The following is a 24,720-nucleotide window of genomic DNA, read 5'->3' as shown; positions in this document are numbered from 1 at the left end:
GAAACAGCTTGAAGAAGAGCATTCTGTATCCACAAATGAGTTTTGTTCCAGTACTGTAGCATTTTCATTTTGGTTACGGGTTCTGCATTTTTTTAAAATTATGTTTACATTCCTCTCAAACATGTATGTGTATTTCTAATTCACTTTTTTAATTTTTTTAATAACACTGGTAACCTTGTCCCATACAACTGTGCGTCTCCGCTCACCACACGTAAACATTTCGCAGTGGGGGAGAAACAGCAGTGAAGGTGAGGAACGCGGAGACAGGCCGAACGGGGAGACAGGTGTAGGGAGAGAGGAGTGGGGGGTCTGCACTCTGGTCAACCAAGCGAAGTCGTCTTTTGCACCGTGCACAGTGCATGCACCACGCGCATGCACCCTGAGAGGCCCTGCAGTAATGAATACATTCCTCCTCATATGGTTGTCGTCAGGAAAGTCATTCTGTCGGAAAACTAGTCTTAATCCACATTTAGTATTTACTCCAAGTAGCTGTAAAATATCCAGGGAGATAATGATGATGGTGATGATGAACATGATGTTGGCGATGTTGATTACTATTTACTATCTAGTATCTATTAATGATTGTTATTTTCTATTAGTTTCATTTAGTTAGTGTGACGTAAACCAATAGCTTTAGATTATTACCACAAATTGTTCTTGACTTTACCTCCCACGATCCAATGTTACGGTTTTTCTGAGACGCTGAGTTGCCGTAATTTTGTCTCCAAGGATTTCTTTAACGTGCTAGTAAATCTGCTGACACCAAGGCTGACGTATGTAAGCACCAGCAAATACCATTTTTTACTGAGCCGGGATCGAATCTGCCAACTTGAGCTCAGGAGGCCAATGCTTTATATCTTGAATTTCTCATTCCTATTATTATTATTATTATTATTATTATTATTATTATTATTATTATTATTATTATTATTATTATTATTCAAAGCCGTATTTCCATGTTTTGTCTGTACATTGCTCAGAATTTGAAAAGAATGGTATTTCTGTATCGGTCATGTCCACAGTAACAAGAAAATGCATTTTTTACTTTTCCGTAATGTCTGTCTGTCTGTCTGTCTGCACACGCATCACGAGAAAACGGCTGAAGAGAATTTAATGAAAATCGGAATGTAAAGTCGGGTGATGAACCGCTACAATATAGGCTATTAATTATTATAATCACGCTGAGTGAAATGGTAGTTTAAGGGAAGGCCTGAAATGTAATTCTCAAATATTTATGTTATTAGTGGTCGTGTCTTAATGAAAATCGCTAGACAAAGATGGGAAATAAGTCGCTACAATATAGGCTATACACGCTGAGAAAGGGGTTGTTTAGAGGAAGGCCTAAAATTTAATTGTCAAATATTCACTTTATTAGTGGTCGTATCTTCACGAAAATTGGTATGCAAAGTCGGAGAATAGGTCGCTATAATCTAGGCTATCAATAATGTTATTCACACTGAATGAAATGGTAGTTTAGGGGAAGGCCTGAAATGTAATCTATATATAAAATAAGTGTTTTGCCTGTACATTGCTCAGAATTTGAAATGAATGTTATTTCTGTATCGGTCATGTCCACAGTAACAAGGAAATGCATTTTTTACTTTTCCGTAATTTCTGTCTGTCTGTCTGTCTGTATGTATGTATGTATGTATGATTGTACACGCATCAATAGAAAACGGCTGAAGAGAATTTAATGAAAATCGATATGTAATGTCGGGTGATGAACCACTACAAGCTCGGCTGTAAATTATTTTATTCACGCAGAGTGAAATGGTAGTTTAGGGGAAGGTCTGAAATGTAATTCTCAAATAAGTTATTTATGTTATAAGTGGTCATATCGATACTACATTACTAATATAACTTTAGATATGTCGTAATTTAATAGTAGTTATGTAAGAAGTTATTAAATTTCCGATCAATTTATCTTATATATTGTTACCGTACCGCATATAATCGGAGATATTCATGAATTTGGATTTTTGTTACTAAGTCCAAATCAGCGCCGAGTCACGAGAAAATGGGTAAACAGAATTTAGTGAAAATCGGTATGTAAAGTCTGAGAATAAGGAACTACAGTCTACGATATAAATAATTTTGTAAGACACCCTAATATCACAGAGTCGAAAGAAAACTAATGTGAAGGCCTGCAATATAGCAAGCTCATAAACTTTATCAACAATAACATTACATTGACTATTGTTTGTTGTGATGTGCTTTTTGTCTTCTGTTTCCTTTTATCCACGATAGGTAGGATTACTGCAGCGTACCGAGGTTTTTTAAAATTTGCTTGACGTCGCACCGACACAGGTAGGTCTTATGGTGAGGATGGGATAGGAAATGAATAGTGGTGTGAAGGAAGCGGCCTTGGCTTTAAGGTACAGCCTGGTGTGACTGGTGTGAAAATGGGAAACCACGGAATACCATCTCTTTTTTTTTGCTTAAGGTCGTACCGACACAGATATGTCTTATGGCGACGATGAGATAGGAAAGGTCTAGGAAGTGGAAGAAAGCGGCCGTGGCTTTAATTAAGGTACGGGCCCGGCATTTGCCTGGTGTGAAAATGGGAAACCACGGAAAACCATCGTCAGGGCTGCCGACAGTGGGGCTCACCGTCTTCAGGGTTGCCGGCAGTGGGGTTCGAATCCACTATCTCCCGGATGCAAGCTCACAGCTGCGCGCCCCTAACCACACGCCCAACTCGCCTGGTCATACCGACTGTAACAGCCTGCCTGTATATTGGTGGGAAGTAGCTGGGGTGTAAGATAACTTTCTTCTTTAGCATGCAATCCCTCTGGTTCATACATTTTCTGATATATCTGGTACGTAACACACTGGTTCATCATAGTATTCAAGCTATACAATCCGTACTCTGAGCCACTGATTGGAATGAGTAGTGTACATATTTAACGGAATAATGACAAAGGAGTGTTCACGGCAGTCTGCGACCTGGTTATTCCAGCTCTGGAACTTTGGACTCTTAGATCGGCACCGTAGTACTGTTCGTTGAAAGTGAGAAAGTGTGCGGTTTTTTTTTTCATTTGATCGAGTATTATATATGATAACATTCCTTTCAATCGCTACATTCCTACTGACGTTTTTGTAATGACCTATGTTGAATTCAGTTAGGAAAACCACCAAGTCAGTCTTTCTGAGAATCCCGTAGCGAAACACGTGTACATCAGCTAGTATGTAATATAATAATACATAATATGCTCGCTGGAGGACCGGGTTCGATTTCCGGCTCTGCCACGAAATTGGAAAAGTGGTACGAGGGCTAGAGCGGGGTCCACTCAGCCTCGGAAGGTCAACTGATTGGAGGGCGTTCGATTCCTACCTCAGCCATCCTCGAAGTGGTTTCACGTGTTTTCCCGCTTCTCCTCCTGGCAAATGCAGGGATGGTACCTAACTTGATGCCGCGGCTGATTCCTTCCCTCTTCCTCTTCCTCTTCCCTATTCCTTCCGATCGTCCCAGCCCTCCACAACGCCGCTGTTCATCACAGCAGGTGAGGCATCCTTGGCGAAGTACTTGTCATTCTTCCCAGTTGTACCCCCCAACCCAAAGTATCACGCTCCAGGACACTGTCCTTGAGGCGGGAGAGGTGGGATACCTCGCTGAGTCCGAGGAAAAACCAACCCTGAAGGGTAAACGGATTAAGAAAAGAAGAGAGAAGAAAGAAGAAAGAAGAAAGAAGGAAGAAGAAGGAAAGATAATAATAATTATGATAATGTTATTGGTTTTAAATTCCAGTAAATACTTTTAGGTTTTTGGAGACGCCGAGGTGCCCGAATTTTATCCCATAGAAATTATTTCACTTGACGGTAAATCTACCAACACGTGGCTGTCGTATTGGAGCAACTTCAAATACCACCGGACTGAGCCAGGATCGAACTTGCCAACTTGGACTCAGGAAGTCAGTGCGAATTTCATATTTGTCTTAGCTTAAGCTTAATCTTTGATACTTTTCCTGCCACCACGAGTTGGCGCTACTGAAAATCCCAATCAATTTCAATGGCAATCCCAGCCAAGTGACCAGAATACTGCAATTGTTTCTAATTTTGTTCTATTATTATTATAAATGGTACACTTCCTGACATGAAAACTGTGCGGACTCTTGAACGAAAGAGTCTGCATCAAACTTATTACACCCTGTCCCGTTCTGTGATTCTTCGTAATAAATATTTCTTGTCTTACTCTTAAGTATTCATTTGTCCAAAAAATGCCCTACCTATGAACTTGCGTAGTTCTATTATGTTAGGCAAGTGACAGGAAGGGTTTAGAGTGAATTGTGAGGGATGTAAGCTCGTTCTGAAAGCTCAATTTTTTTGCTAGTTGTTTTACGTCGCACCGACACAGATAGGTCTTACGGCGACGATGGGACAGGAAAGGGCTAGGAGTGGGAAGGAAGCGGCCGTGGCCTTAATTAATGTACAGCCCCAGCATTTGCCTGATGTGAAAATGGGAAACCACGGAAAACCATTTTCAGGGCTGCCGACAGTGGGGCTCGAACCCACTATCTCCCGAATACTGGATACTGGCTGCACTTAAGCGACTGCAGCTATCGAGCTCGGTAGCTCTGAATTAAATCCTTCAATTGACAAGTGTATTAAATAATCTAGACATTTTTATGATAATTCGCTTCTTCCTTTAAATCGTGCTTGTACTCGGGGACTTGAGTGATTTCAGCTGATCAGTTTTTACGTCAGGAAATTTACACTTTATATGGCTGTATACAGTCAGGGTCGGATCATATCGACGAATTAAGGTCAGTTAAGTTTATTACTCTAATTACGTTCTAGGGTGGAAATATAAATCTAGTACGGATGATAAATGTGCGGGTTTTCTATCATAATTTAACACGTTTGACTACCATTTTACCGGAAATTTACGCAAAAGAACAGTAAATAATCTTGCCAATTAACTTCACTGGAGAAAGGTTAAGAATCCTACTCATTCTGCAATACCTTCAGGAGAAACTGCTGGTAGCGATGCGTCGTAAATATCGAATAAAGCTTAGCATTGATTGCCAATCTGACTTTATCCATGAAATGTTCTCCAAATTTTTAAGTATATCCTTGTTTTAAACTGACTACGTTGTGGTAATGGAAAATGCAATCATGAACATCCCATAAAATCTGACGATTCAGACTTCAAATCTAAGGAGCATCATTCCACCACAGCTGCGATATAGACCGCTCTGCTATCTAAGAACGCCCCCTCCCTTCTCCTCTTATCGATTGTTCCCATTGGAAGTGTCTTCCAAAAGCTTGTTCAGGCCACCTATTCTTATCTTCTACGAGGCCGGGTGATTTCTTTCGCATTAGCACTCGCAATATCCGACGAGCAGATCCCATTCCCAGATGTAGCCGTGGCACGCAAGGAACCAACACCTGCACAAAGTCAACAGTCCCCAGGAATATAACGCTATCTCAAACTCAGGTCTGACTTCCTTTCTCTTGCACAACGCAAAGGGATATGGTTAAATAAATTCTGAAGGCTCATAGAAAACTGCATTTTGGGGATTGAAATTCGGATGGAACAGAAAATGGTGAAAAATGACTGTCAATGTTACGTATCTTAAATGTGCTTAAATCGAAAAGTTGAACGTTGTGGTTTTGGTCGCGTAGCTGTGTGCTTGCATTCGTGAGATCATGGATTCGAATGCCGACAGTCCTAATATATCGAAGAGTTTCAGTGGCGCTGGGATGGGAAAGTGCTAGGAATGGAAAGGTGGTGGCCGTGGTCTCAACTGAGGTATAGCCTCAGCATTTGCCTGCTTTGAAACTGGAAAACCACGGAAAAACAACTTCAGTGCTGCCGATGGTGGGATTCGAACCCACCATCTCCTGTATGCAACCTCGCAGTTATGCAACACTTACCTCGCGGCTAACTCGCTCGGTAATAATAGCGTCATGTACACTAATCAGACACAGCTTTACATCTCATCAGAATGATGAAGGAAGATTTTGACGATAACTGCAGTACGGATACTCCAGATATCGTAGATGAAAATGAAGTCCTCCCCGAAATTTTGGCGGTACGGTTCCAGTTTTGTTCGAAAAATATTGTCTCTATTTGTATACTATGTATACTATTTGGAGTGCCTAAACAAGAACTAGGTGTACAATGATTTCGTGTAATATCATCTAAAATGTCTGTGAGCTACATCAGTCCTTCCTCATTGGAGCACTGTTGGCTCCCTCCAGTGTCGTTGGCTGTGAACTTCTGGGTTCAGCAGTACGCAGCGTTCGTCGCTAAACAGCAACCTTCGAGGATTCCGAGGAGGGTACTCAACACGATTTCTTGTCCATTTTTAACGGGCCACATGATTTCGAGAATGCAGATTGGGATCAAAAAATCTATTCGCAACATTTGGATTGGATACACGACGCCCTTTAGCCATCACGAATGCAGTATTCAGATTCGAGTTCCTCCAACCCAGCAGTCAGAAATAGCGGTCATCGGCTGTAGTAGAACATGGATGGCTTGAGCGTGGTAATTCATCAGCACAATATACTGTTCTGAGCAACATCATTCTCACATGTCGAGTCAAGTTTCTTGTTGACGCTAACTGATAATTCAGATTCGAATGAAATGCCGGCAATGTCCTTGTCATAATTTATTTCACAACACTACTCAGAACACGAATATAATTCTTCTTTACTTGTGCTACACGTTTTATTGAAATGCTGACCACCAATTGTGTTTGATTTATTAATAAATAATATTGATGTTATTGGTTTTACATTCCACTAACTAATACACACATCAAAAGCAGTTATGCATTACCCGCCAAATAAAAGTCCTATGGTATTCTGTACAATGTTGAAGTGGTACTTCATAAGTAATCTTCCAGTATATTGACATCCAAATCCAAACAAATCATTTCGATTGTAAGCTAACAGATAAACAAATCATTTTCCTTGAGGAAGCCATTGTGTAGCAACCTCATTTAGTACAGAGTAATATGTCCCATTGCATTCATGCAATCCTGGACCCTACATGGCATGTTGCTGAGGAGTTCATTTAGCCATTGCTGTCTAACTTCCGTAGATGTGGTTGGGCAGGACGTATACGCACAGATATTTTGAATGGATCCCAACCATTTACCATAGGATTCATATCTGGGTAACATGAAGGCCAATCCAGTTGGACAACACCGACACGATTGATGAGATCATTGATGATGCCTGAACGACAGATGCGGGAGTTGTCATCCATAAACTTGAATTCTTCTCCGAAATGCTGATGAAGCATCAACGATGGGTTGAAGAATGTTATCCCTGTAATGGGTACGGTTGCGATAGCCACGCATTGACAACAATGGCGTCCGACAGCCCCACATGATGTCATCCTAAAACATCACTGAACCTCCATCCGGCTTACTCGATGGATGGGATGACTCTGACGTTCAGCATTACCAGCTGCCCTCTACACACGTTGTCGACGGTTGTCGGGTATCAGACATATGCGGCATTCATCTGTCAGGAGACGTTAGGGCCAATTTCCCATAGTCCATTCTTGGTGATTTTGTGCCCATCTGTACCTTTCAGCATGGTATCTGGGGTTCATGGCCGGATCTCTCAATGGCTGTCTAGAATACAGAGAGGCGTTGTGGAGTCTGTTTCGTACAGTTTGGTTGGACACGTGCCTCCTGGTGATCCACGTAACATAATCGTTAATCGTGGTGGCATTGTGGTTGGGGCTCCTGCGGACTAAAAGTTGCAGATACGGGTCATGTACCACACTTGTTGCCCTAGGGCGACCAGTACGGGACAAGTCATGAACACTACATGTGTTTGGACACGATTCCAAGTCCGTACCACATCACTCTGGCTCACTGCTATTCGCCTTCCAACGTCTCTTGTTGACAGTCCATGTTGAAATAAAGCAACAATCCGTGTGCAAACAAACGTTGATTTCTGTCGTTTTGGTGTCGCAGAACGTCCATACACTGGTTGCGGAAGTCTACACTGTTGTCTGAACGAACGTACGATGCAACTGCCTTACCGATATTCAACGAAATGGGTATGCTTGCGATAAGTGAGGCTATACGAAGTAGTTTACATATTTGCACAGTTCAAAGGACGAGGTGTTTCGCATCATGTCAGCTTAGGTCGAGGAGGAATGTGTTTATGACATACATGGGTGATGCATTACTTTTGTTGATATGTGTTCTTTCGCAGACCCCATTTAAGTTTGTCGTCCTAATGATTATTATTATTATTATTATTATTATTATTATTATTATTATTATTATTATTATTTCTTCATTCTGCCCGTTTACAGAGCGGAACTTGTTAGTTTGATGATGGTTTTCGTTTCTTCTCCTCCCATCATTAACTCGCCATGCTGTTTCTTGCGTTATTCCATCCATTGTCTTCCTGGTGTTCTTTTAGCCTTTTCCGTGAACGTTTGCTTTGCAACCAGAGTTCCAAAAGCCTTGCGATCCCTGATGGTATCATCTGTGATGTTCATTTCTTTAAGTCCTGATTTATTTCCTCTAACCAACTGATTTTGACCTTGTTTTAATTAGTTATACCAAGCAGTTTTGTTGCGTATCTAGGGAGTCGTACATTCTACAGATGTGGCCATAGAATTTCAATCGTCTCCTGCGTGCGATATCGGTGAACTTGTCCATTGTACATATTTGTACAAATCTACAGTTTTTCTTTTGATCTATACACCATTTACATGAACGGGGCCATATATTTTCCTTAGAAATTTTTGTTGTTGTTTTTCAATTTCATTAATTTTAGAGTGGCCTGTTAGATATGGGGTTTCTGAGGTATACAAAGCTTCCGGAAGAACAACAGTCTTGTAATGTGAAGTTTTGCATTTCGTGACATCACTCTTTTATTGTAGTGATTCCAAGTTGTTCGGTATGCTTTCAGGAGTTTGGTAGCTCTTTCTAAATTAGCTTTCCTGCCTAATCCGGATGGTACAATGATTACTCCTAGATATTTGAAGGAAGAGACCTGTGTGATTATTCCATAATTTGTCTGTAGTGGGGATCTTTGGATATTCTGGCGTCATTTAGCCATGACATGGGTCTTCTCATACGATATTTGGACGCCCGTCTTTGATGCTATCTCATGTAACTTCTCTATGGCATACCTGGTTTCTTCACTAGCCTTGGTAAAGATAGTTAGATCATCAGCAAAAGCTAGGCACTTCAAGTTAATTCTTTGTCCCCGAATACCAATGTTTATACCTTCAATTTCTTTTCCCCATTCACCGATGACTTTGTCTAACATTAAGTTAAAAAGGATCCGGGAGAGGCCACTTCCTTGTCGAACTCCTGTATGTACTTCAAAGGACACTGATAATTTACCTAGAAACTTCACTTGAGATGTTGTGTCTGTGAGGGTCAGGCGGATTAATTCTGTTGTCTTCTCCTCACTTAGCTCTCCTAGAGTACACACAACAATTTGTCTGTCGATAGAGTCATACGCCTTCTTAAAGTCCACAAAGGTAACAAATGTAGTGGTACTGCGGCGTGTCCTTAATATCGTCTTCAGACTCCAAATTTGCTCAGAACACCGTCTACTTTTCTGAAGCCTGCTTGGTATTCACCAATCAAATGATCTGTTTCTTGTTCAGCTCTGTTTAATAGCAATTTAGATATAACCTTGTATATAACTGGCAAAAGGGATATGCCTCTGTAGTTGTTGGGGTCTGCTCGATCGCCTTTCTTATGTAACTGATGGATAATGGCATCCTTCCAGTCTTTCGGAACCATCACGGTCTTCCATATTTCTGTTAAGAGTGTATGAATTCTTCAGATGAGGTCATCTCCTATTTTCAACATCTCTGCAGTTATGCCATCGTTTCCATGGGCTTTATTATTCTTGAGCGATTGAATTATCTCTTATTTCTTGAATTGCTTTGAGTCTGAGTTTGGTGAAGGTTTTTCAAACTGTAGTCTTTCAATTGGTCTTTCAATTCAGTATATTTTGGAAATAGTCAGCCAGTATCTTGCAGTTTTCTTTATTGTTTGTCTCTAGTAATCCGTTAGGTCGATGAAAACTTAATGCTGGTGGTTTTTACCCGGAGAAGTCCTCACGGAATGTCTTGTAAAAATTCCGAGTGCTGTTTTTCTGGAAATCCTCTTCTATCTCTGCGAGTCTGTTTTTCTCGTATGTACGTTTATCGCGACGGATTGGTTTTGTGGTCAGGTTTGGAGTCTTTACGAAATTCTCCCATCTGTCGACTGTTCGGTGTCCATTCCATTGATTTCATGCTTTGATTCTGTCAGTGATAGCTTCATCACAGGTTGCGTTCCACCATCTCTGTTTACGTTCCCTGGGTTGCTGTGGGAATTTCACTGGTGATGACTGTAATGTGTTGCGAATATCTGGCTACACCTTAGGATCTTGATAGCGTATGTCACGTTCGAGAACATCAGCGGTCTGCCTCAGGCAGTCCGAATCCACTCTTGGAAATCTGTTGCCTTTAGGTCTGGATCTGTTTGGTTGGAACCTAAACTTGATTTGCGTAAGGTAATGATCCGAATCGACAACTTCCTTCCGCACTTTAACATTCTGAATCTCAAGCATATTCTTTACGGAAATAGCAACATGATCAGTCTGGAATTCCCCTAGTAATTGGTTAGGTTATCTCAATGTTTTATTTTTATGTAAAGATCCCATAAATTGCGTGGACATTTGTCTCAGCACGAATGATGTACAAAAGCTTATTAGACGTTCTCCCTTCTGAACAGTCCGCCGATATGCAGGATGCAGTCCTACAACTGATCTGTATTTCTTCTTTCTGCCAACCTGTGCATTGAAATCTCCTAATAAGATTTTAACATGATGTTTAGGGATCTTGCTAGTAGTTTGTTCAAGCAGTTCCCAAAAGTCTTTTACTTTCTGTAGATGTTTCTTATTGTCTATGTCAGTGGGATCATGAGCATTTATCAAGGCATATGGTTTGTTGCTTGATTTCACTGTAAGCACTGACATTCTTTCACATGGTGATGTAAAGTCTATAACTGAATCTAAGATGGTTTTCTTTACTGCAAAGGGCGTCCCGAGTATTGATAAATCACCTTTGATATTTATGGCTGGTTTACCCTTAAATATCCTGAAGTTTTCAGAGTCAAAGTGGTTCTCATCTTGGAATCTGGTTTATTGGACCGCTAGAATTTGAATTTCAAATTTGTCCACGGCGTTAGTCAGTTGTTTAAGCTTTCCAGTTTTCAGCAGGGTGTTGATATCAATAGATCAAGGAAGTTCCTTTTCTTGGGGGCGAAGAGATTTTGAGAAGCTCCGATCCTTCTCTGAAGCATGATGTTCCCGAACCCCCAGAATTCGACGATCGGGAGAAACAGGACGTGCATCCGGGGCCTGGGGTAGTTGCATTGGTAGTGTGTGTTCCATCATGCCAGGGTTACGAGTTGAAAATACAACTAGTTGTGATCTTTTGGGAAAGATAATGAAATAACAACTCGATTGTTGAGATGGAGAGATGTTCGTGGTTGTGGGTAGGCATTTGTTTGCTATTTGCTTTACGTCGCACCGACACAAATAGCTCTTATGGCGACGATGGGATAGGAAAGGCCTAGGAATGGGAAGGAAACGGCCGTGGCCTTAATTAAAGTACAGCCCCAGCATTTGCCTGGTGTGAAAATGGGAAACTACGGAAAACCATCTTCAGGGCTGCCGACAGTGGGGTTCGAACACACTATCTCCCGATTACTGGATACTGGCCGCACTTACGCGACTGCAGCTATCGAGCTCGGTGGCAGGCATTTCCTCCCGACCCAAAATGCTATGGTTTTCCCGCCAATATTCGGGTCGCTGATTGCAGTGGTTTCCCACTGGGCGATGGGGTCGCTACATCCCTACACAATTATTATTATTATTATTATTATTATTATTATTATTATTATTATTTAATACAATGTTATTGGTTTTACGTACCACCAACTATTTTTGTCGGTTTTCGGAGACACCGAGGTGCCTCTACCGACTCGAGTCTGACGTTTTTGAGAACCTTCAAATACCACCGGACTGAGCCAGGATCAAACCTGCCAAGTTGGGTCAGAAGGCCAGCGCCTCAACCCTCTGAGCCACTCAGCCCGGCAACATCAGCTTTCCATTTTTCTCATGAACATTCAATGTACCATACCGAAACATCGTCAATAAAAATGTTAAATAAAAAAATACTCGCGATGGATTCGAATCTTCAAGCACAGTCCACTGTCACAAATCCCACCGCGCCCTGCCAAGTGAGCTATTGCGAGACTTGATTTGCAGCCCGCAGTTTCCAGCCTATACAATACCTGCTCCTGGTCTGTGTGTGCACCTCCTGTAGTATGGTACGTGCTCTTCATATTTGTTCTCGTTTTACGGGTCCATTCGAGGTACCCATAATGAATGAATAGTTGCGCTCACGATTCCTACTGTCTTCTAGCCCGTGAAAATACATCTCGTTATATTACCACGGTTTAGGGAGAGGGACCGATGTATTTCACAATTGTAGTTAAAACGGTGGTACGCATAAAGCTAAATCGCAAGGAACTGCGAACGACCCGGTATGGTTATCAAATGTGCTGAAAGAAATAAATGAAAATTATAATTTCGGTGTGATTTGCTACCTTTTTAAGGTTTTTCATAAATTTTGTACTATCGTTAAATTAATTATTTACCCTCCATATCAAGTAATGCTTGTCTACACAGTTTTGACTGTGCCCTTTATTTGCGTCGCATAAATACAGAAAACGGAAAACAAGGTAACAGTCTTAACCCTTTGACCGCCAACGTCCGATTGATCGGACGTTCGAGGTTCAGTCTAAAAACGCCAACGTCCGATTGATCGGACGTTCCGTAAAAAATATTTTCCAAGTTATTTATTCGTTTTAATAACGTATAATACATGTTTTGGACTAGTATTGGATTAAATAAGACTGTACACAACAAGTTTGGTTGAGGAACTTGCTGCCGAGTGGCTTGGTGGCCAAGCGGCAATTCAGCTCCTGAAGGGGGGTAACGAACCCCTTACTATTTTACCGAAAAAATAGGAACGCAACTGTTCCATATTCAGAAAGATTAGTACTGGTCAAGGTGGTAAATGGAAATAAGACCAGATACATTTCTAAACAGTGTAAGAAGGGTGTACACCCTTTGTGTGACCCTAAACACATTTGACAGAACACGTCATAAACATGTGTAAATATTAGTAAATAATTTCTTGTATCATATTTTTAAGGCAGAAAGTGAATTTTTGAGCATTAAGTCTGTGTTAAATAGACATTAGTAATCATTTTATTTCTTAAAAAGAACCAGAAACTGCAGCATTTGCATGTAATGTAAGATCAGAAAATTTCACGCTGATGTGATATTAATAATAATAAAAATATTGTAACACTAATATTATACATAAGGCTCTATTTTTTATATGTAGCATTGGAAACACCACCTCTGTAAAATAATGCAGCTTTTGATAGTGAAAATATTTTTCTTGTCAGTTTTTGATCATGAAATTTTTTTTTCCAAAGAAAGGCAATATTTATTTGAATTATCCCTTCATAAAATAAAAATTTTTAAAATAAAGGTGCATTAATTTACATCAATAAAATGCCCGAAGCATTATCTTCGAAACAAAAAAATGCCCATCCATTTTACATAAATTGAACAAAAGTTATTACAAATAATTTACTGCAAGGTAAAAAGTGCTCATTAGGCCTTGGCGGTATAGGATATGGACACCGTGTATGAGGCTGGCGGTCAAAGGGATAATATTACAGCCCAACTGTTGAAATACCTACATATTTGAATGTTTATAAGCATAGAAACTTATGATAAGTTCTTTTTTAAATTTTAAACACATCTGTAGTCAGATTATGTGGACCATGTTCCAGATATACCTACGAGATTTTTCTACTTCCCTGGCCTTTTTCTCAGTTAACAGGTGTCAACCAATGATCTGTATTGACATAAATCACTGTTATTACTTATTTAAAGATCATTGTAATGACATTATTCGTTTCTCCTTCAGTGGTAAACACGAACAGATTTCTATAGTGGGTTATATTTTGAACACTTCTTACCCTCATAGTGCAGAATGGCTATGTCTAACGGTTTAGCCAGCGTAAGTTAAAAAGCCGCATGGAGGGTCGTTTTTTCTTAGACTTGCTTCACTCAAATCGTTACTGCTTTGGTCACAGATAAATGTTTCTACTCATAAACCTTTCTCTAGAAATGCAGTATAGAATGTCGAAAACCGCACCAAAGTACGTCCAGTAGTTCCCGAGATTAGCCGTCACAGACAACCAGACAGACAGACAGACAGACAGACAGACAGACAGACAGACACTGAGCAAGTGGCCGCGCGCTTTGGCTCACGTAGCTGTTAAATTTCATTCGGGAGATAGTGGGTTCAAACCCCACTGACAGCAGTCCTGAAGATGGTTTTCCGTGGTTTCCCATTTTCACACCAGGCATATCCTGGGGTTGTCATTTAAGGCCACGGCCGATTTCATCCCACTACTAACCGTTTAATAATCACTTTTTAAAATATACTGAAAGATTTTCATGTTAATAAGCCGCTATAGGATTTTTTTAAAATGTATTGCACCCATAAGACGAGCATTGAAAAGGGCACAGTATCTACCCTGTCAACATATTTCATAACAATTACAGTGAAAAAATCAATTTCATCAGTGTTTAAACAAATGACAGAACTCTTCGTTTGTCGCTGCGCGCACTCAGTACAGTATAGCTTAACCCGCTGAGTTATAGATGTTGCTGCTCTAAAAATACGATTAAATACAGCTGATAAGTAAAAAAATATAGCATTTTATTAGCTGATCGTAGAGATTATTGTTTTACGAGGAAATTCAACTGCGCAACGTCCGCCTTCGTAGCCATAACTATTAGCGCTATTAGCTGCCGTCATGGAACGCTCTGGTTCGATAACCGGTACTGAAAGATATTTAAGAATGGCAGGGTGTCTGGTATGAGATTAAAATGGCACATGTAGCTGATCTGCACGGGGTTGTATCCAGAAAGAGCCGCACCACATCGACACAAGGACACGAGATTTGTCCGGTTCCGTGGCTAAATAGTTAGCACGCTGACTTATGATTCAAGGAGTCTCGGGTTCGATTCACGGCCAGCTCGTAGATTTTAACCTTCTCATATGAAATCTTCTGGTTCAGAGGCTGGGTGTTCGTGCCGTCTTCATCTTTGGTAGGGCCCCATCCTTACGCACAGGTCGCCTATAGTGTGTCAAGACGAGAAACCTGCACAAGGCCTCACCGGAGGCCATACGGCATTATTATTATTATTATCATTATTATTATTATTTAGGCCTACTGTGCAACCAGCCTTTATTAATCAGAGGGAATCTGAAAGATGCCCCACTTAATAAAAGTGAAGACATCGGCAAAATAAAGATAAGGGCCACCAATGGAGTGATAATGAATGATTCCATAGGTCCCGCAACCTTAGTAATGTTGGGGTCGGAAGAGAAGAAGAGCTGACGGAATGTGATTAGATAAGAAAGATAAAAGTAAGGAGGCTGATACAAGTAAGTCGAGATGAGTGGTCACGCGTGTTAACGCGCTACGGCTATGGAGCCAAACTTTGCATTATGTAGGCGAGTGGGTTCGAACCGCACAGTCTGTTGTCCTAAGAATCGTTTTCTACGGTTTCCCCACTTTCACTTCAAAGCGAATGCTGGGACAGTTCCTATTAGCCTACAGCAGATTCCTCCCACCTCCTGACCCAATTTCATTCACCCTCAATCATATCATATTTATCAGTCGTCGTCAGAAATGAATCCGGCCGTAAAAAGTATGCCATATATATTAATATCAACACATCGTCCTCGCTGCATCAAGAAACGAGACTAAGGGGCAGACGGGGAAACAACACCAAACTCAGCTAAGGGAACCATGGTTGTCAATCCACGCTCGCAACTTGAGAGGCTCAGATCCCCCTTTTAGTCGTCCCTTGCGACAAGCAGAGGATACGGTGAGTGTATTGCACCACCCTCGTCCACAAGAGTTCCTTGATTTTCTCCTACAGCTTTTTTTTGAACCTCCACCGAAAAGATTCCTCCCCTCTCCCTGAAACAATTCCTGGGTATGACCTTGTCGGGTGTTCCAGCACTTCCAACACCAGCGCTGAAGTTGCCTCCGTTGCATGCATGGAGAAATAGTGCCCATTTTCTGTCCACGTCAATGCACTGTGTAATTACTGCACGTGACACATCATTCCAGACATTACAAGGTCTCGCGGACCGTTGCAAGTCATTGCTTGTTTCACGTCCGTGCTGAAATTCTGCTGCCAATCTGGCAACGATTCGTACGGAAGGGCACTACTCCCCACAGTTTCCATACGCTCTCTAATACATTCTTTGCCATTGCAAGCGAAGGGCCAGTATAATGCGTACACGGTATTCTTGCCTCGTCACATTCTTTCTGCACGGAGCCTGTGCGTGGTACCTTTCCAACACACCGTCTTCTCGTACTGCGTCCGTGCACCATGAATGTCGTGCTTTCCAGGGCATATGATGATTTTTCAATTGTGAGAAGAATAGATGCCGTGACTTATGCCACAACATTCATATAAGTAGTTTCAGCGAGGTTTTAAGATTGTACGGCAAATAATACCGTTAGCTTAGCAGATTGATACCTCCTATTTGGCTGCCTTTCAGAGCCATATTTGCAAATAACGGTAAGTCAAGTCAAGTAAGTCAAGTTGTGAGCTTCGGTTTTGGAAATATTTGGTTGTTAAATTCAGATGTGCGAAGTGAGATGGTTAGTTTGTCACAGATTGTTTTATGTAACAACATAGTGGATCACGTAAGAGAGATATTCCATATTATTGTCGTATAGAGAATTTGCGGTAGCAAGTGGTTCTAGTCTTGCAGAGATAGGAAGGAATGCGGATCAAGTTGTTGAAATCTTGTAGTGTTGAAGAAACTCTGTACCGGGATCTTCATTGTAGGGAACCCGAGAATTTATTTTTTATAATTTAATGATATGGAAATAGGGTCATTCCATAGTTAGGATCCCACTAGAAACCATGGGACCGTGAGGGACAAGAAAAAATGAAATGTCGTATGGCTTTTAGTGCCAGGATATCCCAGGACGGATTCGGCTCGCCAGTTTCAGGTCTTTCTATTTGACTCCCGTAGGCGACCTGCGCGTCGTGATGAGGATGAAATGATGATGAAGACAACACATACATCCAACCCCCGTGCCGTAGGAATTAACCAATTGAGGTTAAAATCCCCAACCCGGCCGGGAATCGAACCCGGGGCCCTCTGAACCGCAGGCCAGTACGCTGACCGTTCAGCCAACGAGTCGGACAGGGACAAGAATATTTCAAGCGACGTTTTAAATAAAATCTCTTCGCATATTCTGTGTTGGTCAAGAATTGTATTTCACGCGAGTTGTCAGCGAGGCGAGGTTTTCATTTGCTACAGTTCAAGATATCTTGAGATTCATTATCGGTGTGACGGAAATGAGGCGACGTTGTGTTATGTCGTAAATAACCATCTTCAGGGGTGTCAAAATTATGAGAATATATAGTGATGTTGCTTCGTGTTGTTGAAGGTTGTCCAAAGTTTTGCGATTATTTTATTTGAATGTCACGATAGCTGTCAATTTATAGAGTTCATGATGGATGATTGTGTGGTTGTTGTTGTTTTCCAAGGCACAAAGGTAGGTTCATATGGCATGAAGTCATGCTTGTGGAGCACGTGGGGTGCAGTAGTCCATCCACCCTACAATTGGGTGAGGTGCAATACGACACTTGAGACTCATGGGCCTGAAATCATATCGAAGGAGGTGCCGGAATTAGTCCAAGGGATAACCGTAGGCGTTATAAGCGACTTGACAAGGGTTGTTTTATTTTGCGTTGTGTTTAATTTATGCAGATTATAGGATTTAAGGTTAGGATTATACAAGCTAGTTTCTTAATAATTATTAATGTTATACTGTAAACTTTTTGAATGACATCATGAAATAAATAAATGGTATCGGTAGTTATGACAATATATTTTGCATTGCAGATGCGGAACGATAAAACTATGAGCATGAACAATAGTAAATCAATATTTTCTTCAAAAGAATGTTCTGGTAAACGTGTCCAAATGATAACGAAAAGTAATTGAAACAGTTAGGGAGTTTAAAGAAACCACATCGTCCGGGATACATTTGTTGTTAATTAGGATTATCAGTTTACTTCATTTATTAATTTATTAACTTCAGTGGAACCGTATTTTGAGAATTAGCTTAAAACCAAGTGACTAACTTAAAAATGTATTCCGGATATCTTAGTTTCATTTGCTGGGAAACTTCAACTTATTAACGGAACGATTAAGGGGACATATCTGATATCAAGGGACTTTACTGCCACAAGTGTTGTGAGCGTTTGTTGTTGTTGTTGTTGTTGTTATTCTTATTTTGATTTGTTGAGCATCAGATGTGCTGGGGATTTATTAATGTGGAAACCTTGGTCAACAACTAATTTAACTTAATTGTGTGCAGCCTTCAGCTTAGAAGTTTAGATGGTCATGGGGTCATCAACCTCAGTAACTTAGATTAGGGCCATCTGCCAGTATAGCATCATTTTTCTTGCGGTCATTTAACGTAAATCACAAAGTTAGATGTCTGTCCATGACATAGTCGCAGATCACATCGATTCAATTAAGGGTCCTTGCCGTACAACCACTGTGTGGCACATATTGACTGGACTGCCTTAACTATACCAAGAGTCCAGAGCTCGTGTTACGGGGACTGGATCATCACGAATAATTATGGTGGTATATGCAATCTCACATGGAAACCGATCTTAGGGATCTCCAGGCTTTCTTTATTTCATTCTTAAATTAAGACGGTGATTTCTAGTTAGGATGAACCTCAGGCAATTGAGTCAATGTCTCCAAAGCCAGCGTCTCTCATCATCGTTGTTATTATTGCATTTTCAAAACGGACAGGACTAAGCTCGTTGATTAGAGGTTATGAAAGGTCACAGGTTGTCAGATTTCGTCTCAATGGTAAATAAAACATCCATTTCTTTTAATTGGAGTCCTCTCATTGTAGACAATAGTTTAAACTACTAAAACCCGGCTTTTACCTAAGCAAGTGTCGAAGAACCCGCATACGATCCAAGAGAAAGTTCTCTTGCCGATTGCTGAGAGGTAAGGAAGGTAGGTATCCTTCGAAGGGCCTTAAAGGATTCAGTTCGTGTCGGTAGATTTACTGGCACGTAAAAGAAATCCTGCGTGACTAAATTACGGCACCTCGGCGTCTCCGAAGACCGTAAAAGTAGTTAGTGGGACGTAAAACAAATAACATTATTATTATTTTAAAGGCTTCAGTAAATACATACATACATACATACATACATACATACATACATACATACATACATACATACATAATACATACATAAAAAGCATTAATAGGCCATACACGGATTGCATCTGTTCTTTACCTCTTTGTTGGCCCTCATAGTGGCATTAGTCCCGAATCCGGCGGTTGTTTCAATTATCCAACCTCTTTTCGTTTGGGCTCGAAGGTCTATCATCCATTTAAGAGCACAAAGGAATAATAGAAATCATACTTGTAATGACCGAACGTGAAACTGTGTTTTGAAATATTTCTCTGCATCGCCTTAGGGAAGCATTTTGGCAGTTATATTTATTATTACGATCAGCCCACTATTCTGACTTATTACTTGAAATAAAAAATTTGTATGGAAACAAATAATAATTCGCATGGCTGAATGCCTCAGACGGTTGAGGCGCTGGCTTTCGGACCCCAACTTGCCAGGTTCGATCCTGCCTCATTTCGGTGGTTTTAGAAGTGCTTAAATATTTAAGCCTCGTGTCGGTAGATTTATTGGCACGTAAAATAACTCCTACGGGACTAAATTATGGCAGCTGGGCGTCTCTATAAACCGTAAGAGTAGTTAGTGGGACATAATGCCATTAATATTATTTATTAAATAATAATTACAGTGTTATTACTTCATCATCATCATCATCTGTTTACCCTCCAGGTTCGGCTTTTTCCTCGGACTCAGCGAGGGATCCCACCTCTACCGCCTCAAGAGCAGTGTCCTGGAGCTTCAGACTCTTGGTCGGGGGATACAACTGGGGAGAATGACCAGTACCTCGCCCAGGCGGCCTCACCTGCTATGCTGAACAGGGGCCTTGTGGAGGGATGGGAAGACTGGAAGGGATAGACAAGGAAGAGGGAAGGAAGCGGCCGTGGCCTTAAGTTAGGTACCATCCCGGCATTCGCCTGGAGGAGAAGTGGGAAACCACGGAAAACCACTTCGAGGATGGCTGAGGTGGGAATCTAACCCACCTCTACTCAGATGACCTCCCGAGGCTGAGTGGACCCCGTTCCAGCCCTCGTACCACTTTTCAAATTTTCGTGGCAGAGCCGGAAATCGAACCCGGACCTCTGGGGGTGGCAGCTAATCACGCTAACCACTACACCACAGAGGCGGACGTGTTATTATTTATTATCACAATAGCAAGGCATTCTGAATTAATACATTTTCAGTATTGTTAACAAAACCATGCAACTGGGAGATATCTCTCTGGCTTCATCTTCTTTATTATAGTGTCGAAATTAAATTAATGCAATTTACAAAAAAGCAATTAATTATATGGAAAGTAGATATTTGTATACATTATTTAAAACCAAGTATTTGCACGATAACGAAAGACAATGGAAAATCTAAGTTCCCGATAAGGGACATTGATTTTTCTACCAATAGAGCATTCACAAATTAGATGTAAGGATTTTCAGGCGTTTGCTCAGCGTTAGTGGGTAGGGGCTGACACATCCCAGTCTGATTAGTCTAGTGGCAGGCCTAAGACGAAACGCTGGTTTATAGAGCAATCGCCTGAATCAGAAAATTATTCTTTAACAGTTTCGTTAAAAAATGTGACTTTAAGTTTTATTCGCCCTCTGTGGTGTAGTGGTTAGTGTGATTAGCTGCCACCCCCGGAGGGCCGAGTTCGATTCCCGGATCTGCCAAGAAATTTGAAAAGTGGTACAAGGGCTGGATCGGGGTCCACTCAGCCTCGCGAGGTCAACTGAGTAGAGGTTGATTCGATTCCCACCTCAGCCATCCTGGAAGTGGTTTTCCGTGAATTCCTCCCTCTCCTCCAGGCAAATGCCGGGATGGTATCTAACTTAAGGTCACGGCCACTTCCTTCCCTCTTCCTTGTCTATCCCTTCCAATCTTCCAATCCCCCCGCATGGCCCCTGTTCAGCATAGCAGGTGAGGCCGCCTGGGTGAGGTATTGATCATCCTCCCCAGTTTTATCCCCGACCTAGAGTCTGAAGCTCCAGGACACTGCCCTTGAGGCGGTAGAGGTGGAATCCCTCGCTGAGTCCGAGGGAATAACAGACCCTGGAAGGTAAACAGATAAAGAGGAAGAAGGGGTAGAAGAAGAAGAAGAAGAAGAAGAAGAAGAAGAAGAAGAAGAAGAGGTGTATTCGCGAGGTAATTAGAAAATGATGCTTTTATTATCCAGATTAAGAGAAACTGAAAACTTACATTTAATTGATAACAAACTAGGAAAATATAATATACATTAAAACAAGGAAAAGTACACGGTAAAAATCACTTACGAGTAGTGTAACATAATGACAACAAAAAGCACGGTTGTTGGCTGATGGTCAGCGTACTGGCCTTCGGTTCAGAGGGTCCCGTGTTCGGTTCCAGGGCGGGTCGTGGATTTTAACCTTCATTGGTTAATGCTAATGACCCTGGGGCTGGATGTTTATGCTGTCCCTAACATCCCTGCAACTCACACACCACACATGGCAGATGTCGCCCACCATCATCAGAGGGTCTGCCTTACGAGGGCTGCACTCGGCCAGAAATAGCCACACGAGATTGTTATTATTAAAAAGAACACGTAGGAATTCGTAAGATATTTTAAGAAAATAAATCAGAATATTCCCTTACCTATAGTGTAAGGCATTTACAACGCAGTCACTAAGAACATCACCACAAAATATCACTTTCATTACTATTTATTTTACGTCGCACCGACATATTTAGGTCTTATACCGATGCTGGGATAAGAAAGGGCTGGAACTGGATAGGAAGTGAAAGTGTCCTAAATTTATTAGAGCCCCAGCAATTGCCTGGTGTGAAAATGCAAATCCACGGCAAACCATCTTCAGCGCTACCAACAGTGGTGTTCGAAAGAATATAACTTAAAATACTAGCAAAGTAGCATAATAATTACAACGCAATTGCACAAAATTCACAATTAAATATTTCCAGAACCTTAAAGGTAAGATTTACACTAGTTTGAGTGGTGCAGTGCCTTACTCCTAGCTTTATATCATCATTCCATAACCGTCATGTACAAATTTACAGAAGCGAAACACATTTTATACAAGGAAAACCACTGTTTAACACTTTCGTCCTAATAATGTGAAAATGAAATGTCGTATAGCTTTTAGTGCCGGGATATCCCAGGACGGGTTCGGCTCGCCAGGTGCAGGTCTTTCTATTTGACACCCATAGGTGACCTGCGCGTCGTGATGAGGATGAAATGATGATGAAGACAACACATACACCCAGCCCCCGTGCCATTGGAATTAACCAATTAAGGTTAAAATCCCCGACCCTGCCGGGAATCGAACCCGGGACCCTCTGAACCGAAGGCCAGTACGCTGACCGTTCAGCCAACGGGTCGGACCTAATAATGTGACTTGAAGTGTATTCGTGAGGTAATCATAAAGTGATGCTCTTAATTTCCAGATCAACAGAAACTGAAACATTCCACGTTGCAAATATTTGTCTCCCCATTATATTTTCAGTAAGAGTCTATATATTGTTGATGGGATCCTAGTACACTTCAATATATATATAAACCATACTAATCACAGAACATGACTGTTGACATTCTGGTGTTACAGCAGTCCATCGATTTCCTTTTCTCAACCAGGGCAGGCACGTATCACGCTCGACGACGAAGTAGCTATGACTCATGGGACAACACAGGTCGTAGAGCTGACCGCAATACCATAGATAACTCTTCACAGCCACGTAGGGTCCCAGTGGAAAACAAAACAACTGAGTTCGAGATTTACACTGCCTATTTTCGAATTTAGTGGAACTTTGTACAGTGCGATACATACGACAGTGATACTAGAGTTCAAACACTTTGAAATAGAAACAACGAATTCATTTCTGTAGTAACATTCTTCATCTAATTGCTGAATGTTTTCCCAGTTTATTGGGGTCAGCGCGTAATTTGAATTTGGCCCAGTTTTGTGGTCGGATGCCCTTCCTGAAGCCAACCCTATGTGGAGCGATATATTCACTATTGCATGTTACGGGATGAATGGTACTGTAGTGCGTTCTGAGAATATGAAGACGAATATGTTGAGATAAACACAAATATCCAAGTCACCTGAGTTAGAGGAATGAATCAGACTTGATTAAAATCCCCGGTCCAATCGGGAATAAATCTCGGGACACATCGAACTGAATAACTTAACGTGGAATATTCAGCCAAGAATCCGGGTCTGTAAGAGCAACACTCTTTGTCAAACACCACGTTTATTATCATGTAACACGTGAATTATAATTTTGTATGCACACTTCAGATTTATTTTCGTACTTCGTTTTCATCTTGGATTGGGAGTACAAATGTCGAAAGTCAGTTCAGTTAATTTTTTCTGTATGTCTTTCTGCTTGTCAGTGTGTTTGCTTCTTTGTTTTACAACGTGGCGGGAAAACGGCTTGACAGAAGACTTCGAAACTCTGTAATTAATTTCAGGGATAGCAGGGTTATGTACCAGGCTATATTATTATTTTACAATTTTGCTTCACGTCGCACCCACACAGTTAGGTCTTATGGCAACCATGGCATAGGAATGGTCTAGGAGAGGGAAGGGAGTGGCCGGGGTCCTAATTAAGGTACAGCCCCAGCATTTACCTGGAGTGAAATTGCGAAACCAAAAGAAAACCATCTCCAAGGCACCCGACAGTGGGGATCGAACCCACTATATTCCGAAAGCAAGCTCACAGTTGCGCGATCCTAACCGCAAGACCAAAGACCAGTATATACCGGGTGGGTTACCAATCCCTTATTTGTTTGGAGGTAGGTAACCCAACTAACGCGTATACCATAGACATCCGAAAAACATTAGTACCTGCTTCTTTTTATGGCCTTAGTACAACCATACCGTTCATATAATGCCTCCGAATATAGTAGAAATCATTAACGGCAGTGTTATTTATATCACTTAAACTAAATTAATATGTAAAACGAACACTTCTTCTTCTTCCTCTTCTTCTCATCTCTTTTTTACCACGGCGCTCAGGTGTTCTCCAGGAATGCGATTCTTTATTGACGCTGGACTGATCTGCATTATACACATTGTCAGCACCATACTACTCCATAAGCGACATTGTCACTTCCCTCCCGGAATGCACTATATTGTTAGTAGTTTAATCTTTTTCTTCTTCTCCTTTTCATGTGACAAACTGCGTAATTTTTCGTGATCCTATGTGAAAATGCTGCTTGAAATTCCACAAACATGTTGCACTTTCTGAGAAAGGAATCTGTGACTGTTAAGCTAGAAGATACAGAGCGATTTGGCCGTGCGGTTAGGGTCGCGCAGCTGTGAGCTTGTATCCTGAAGATACTGGGTTCGAACCCCCACTGTCGGCAGCCTGAAGATGGTTTTCACACCAGGCAAATGCTGGGGC

This window comes from Anabrus simplex, chromosome 2 (assembly GCF_040414725.1).
Source record: "Anabrus simplex isolate iqAnaSimp1 chromosome 2, ASM4041472v1, whole genome shotgun sequence".
Lineage (NCBI taxonomy): Eukaryota > Metazoa > Arthropoda > Insecta > Orthoptera > Tettigoniidae > Anabrus > Anabrus simplex.
The sequence above is the reverse complement of the archived record's forward strand: the minus strand, read 5'-3'. Positions refer to the sequence as shown.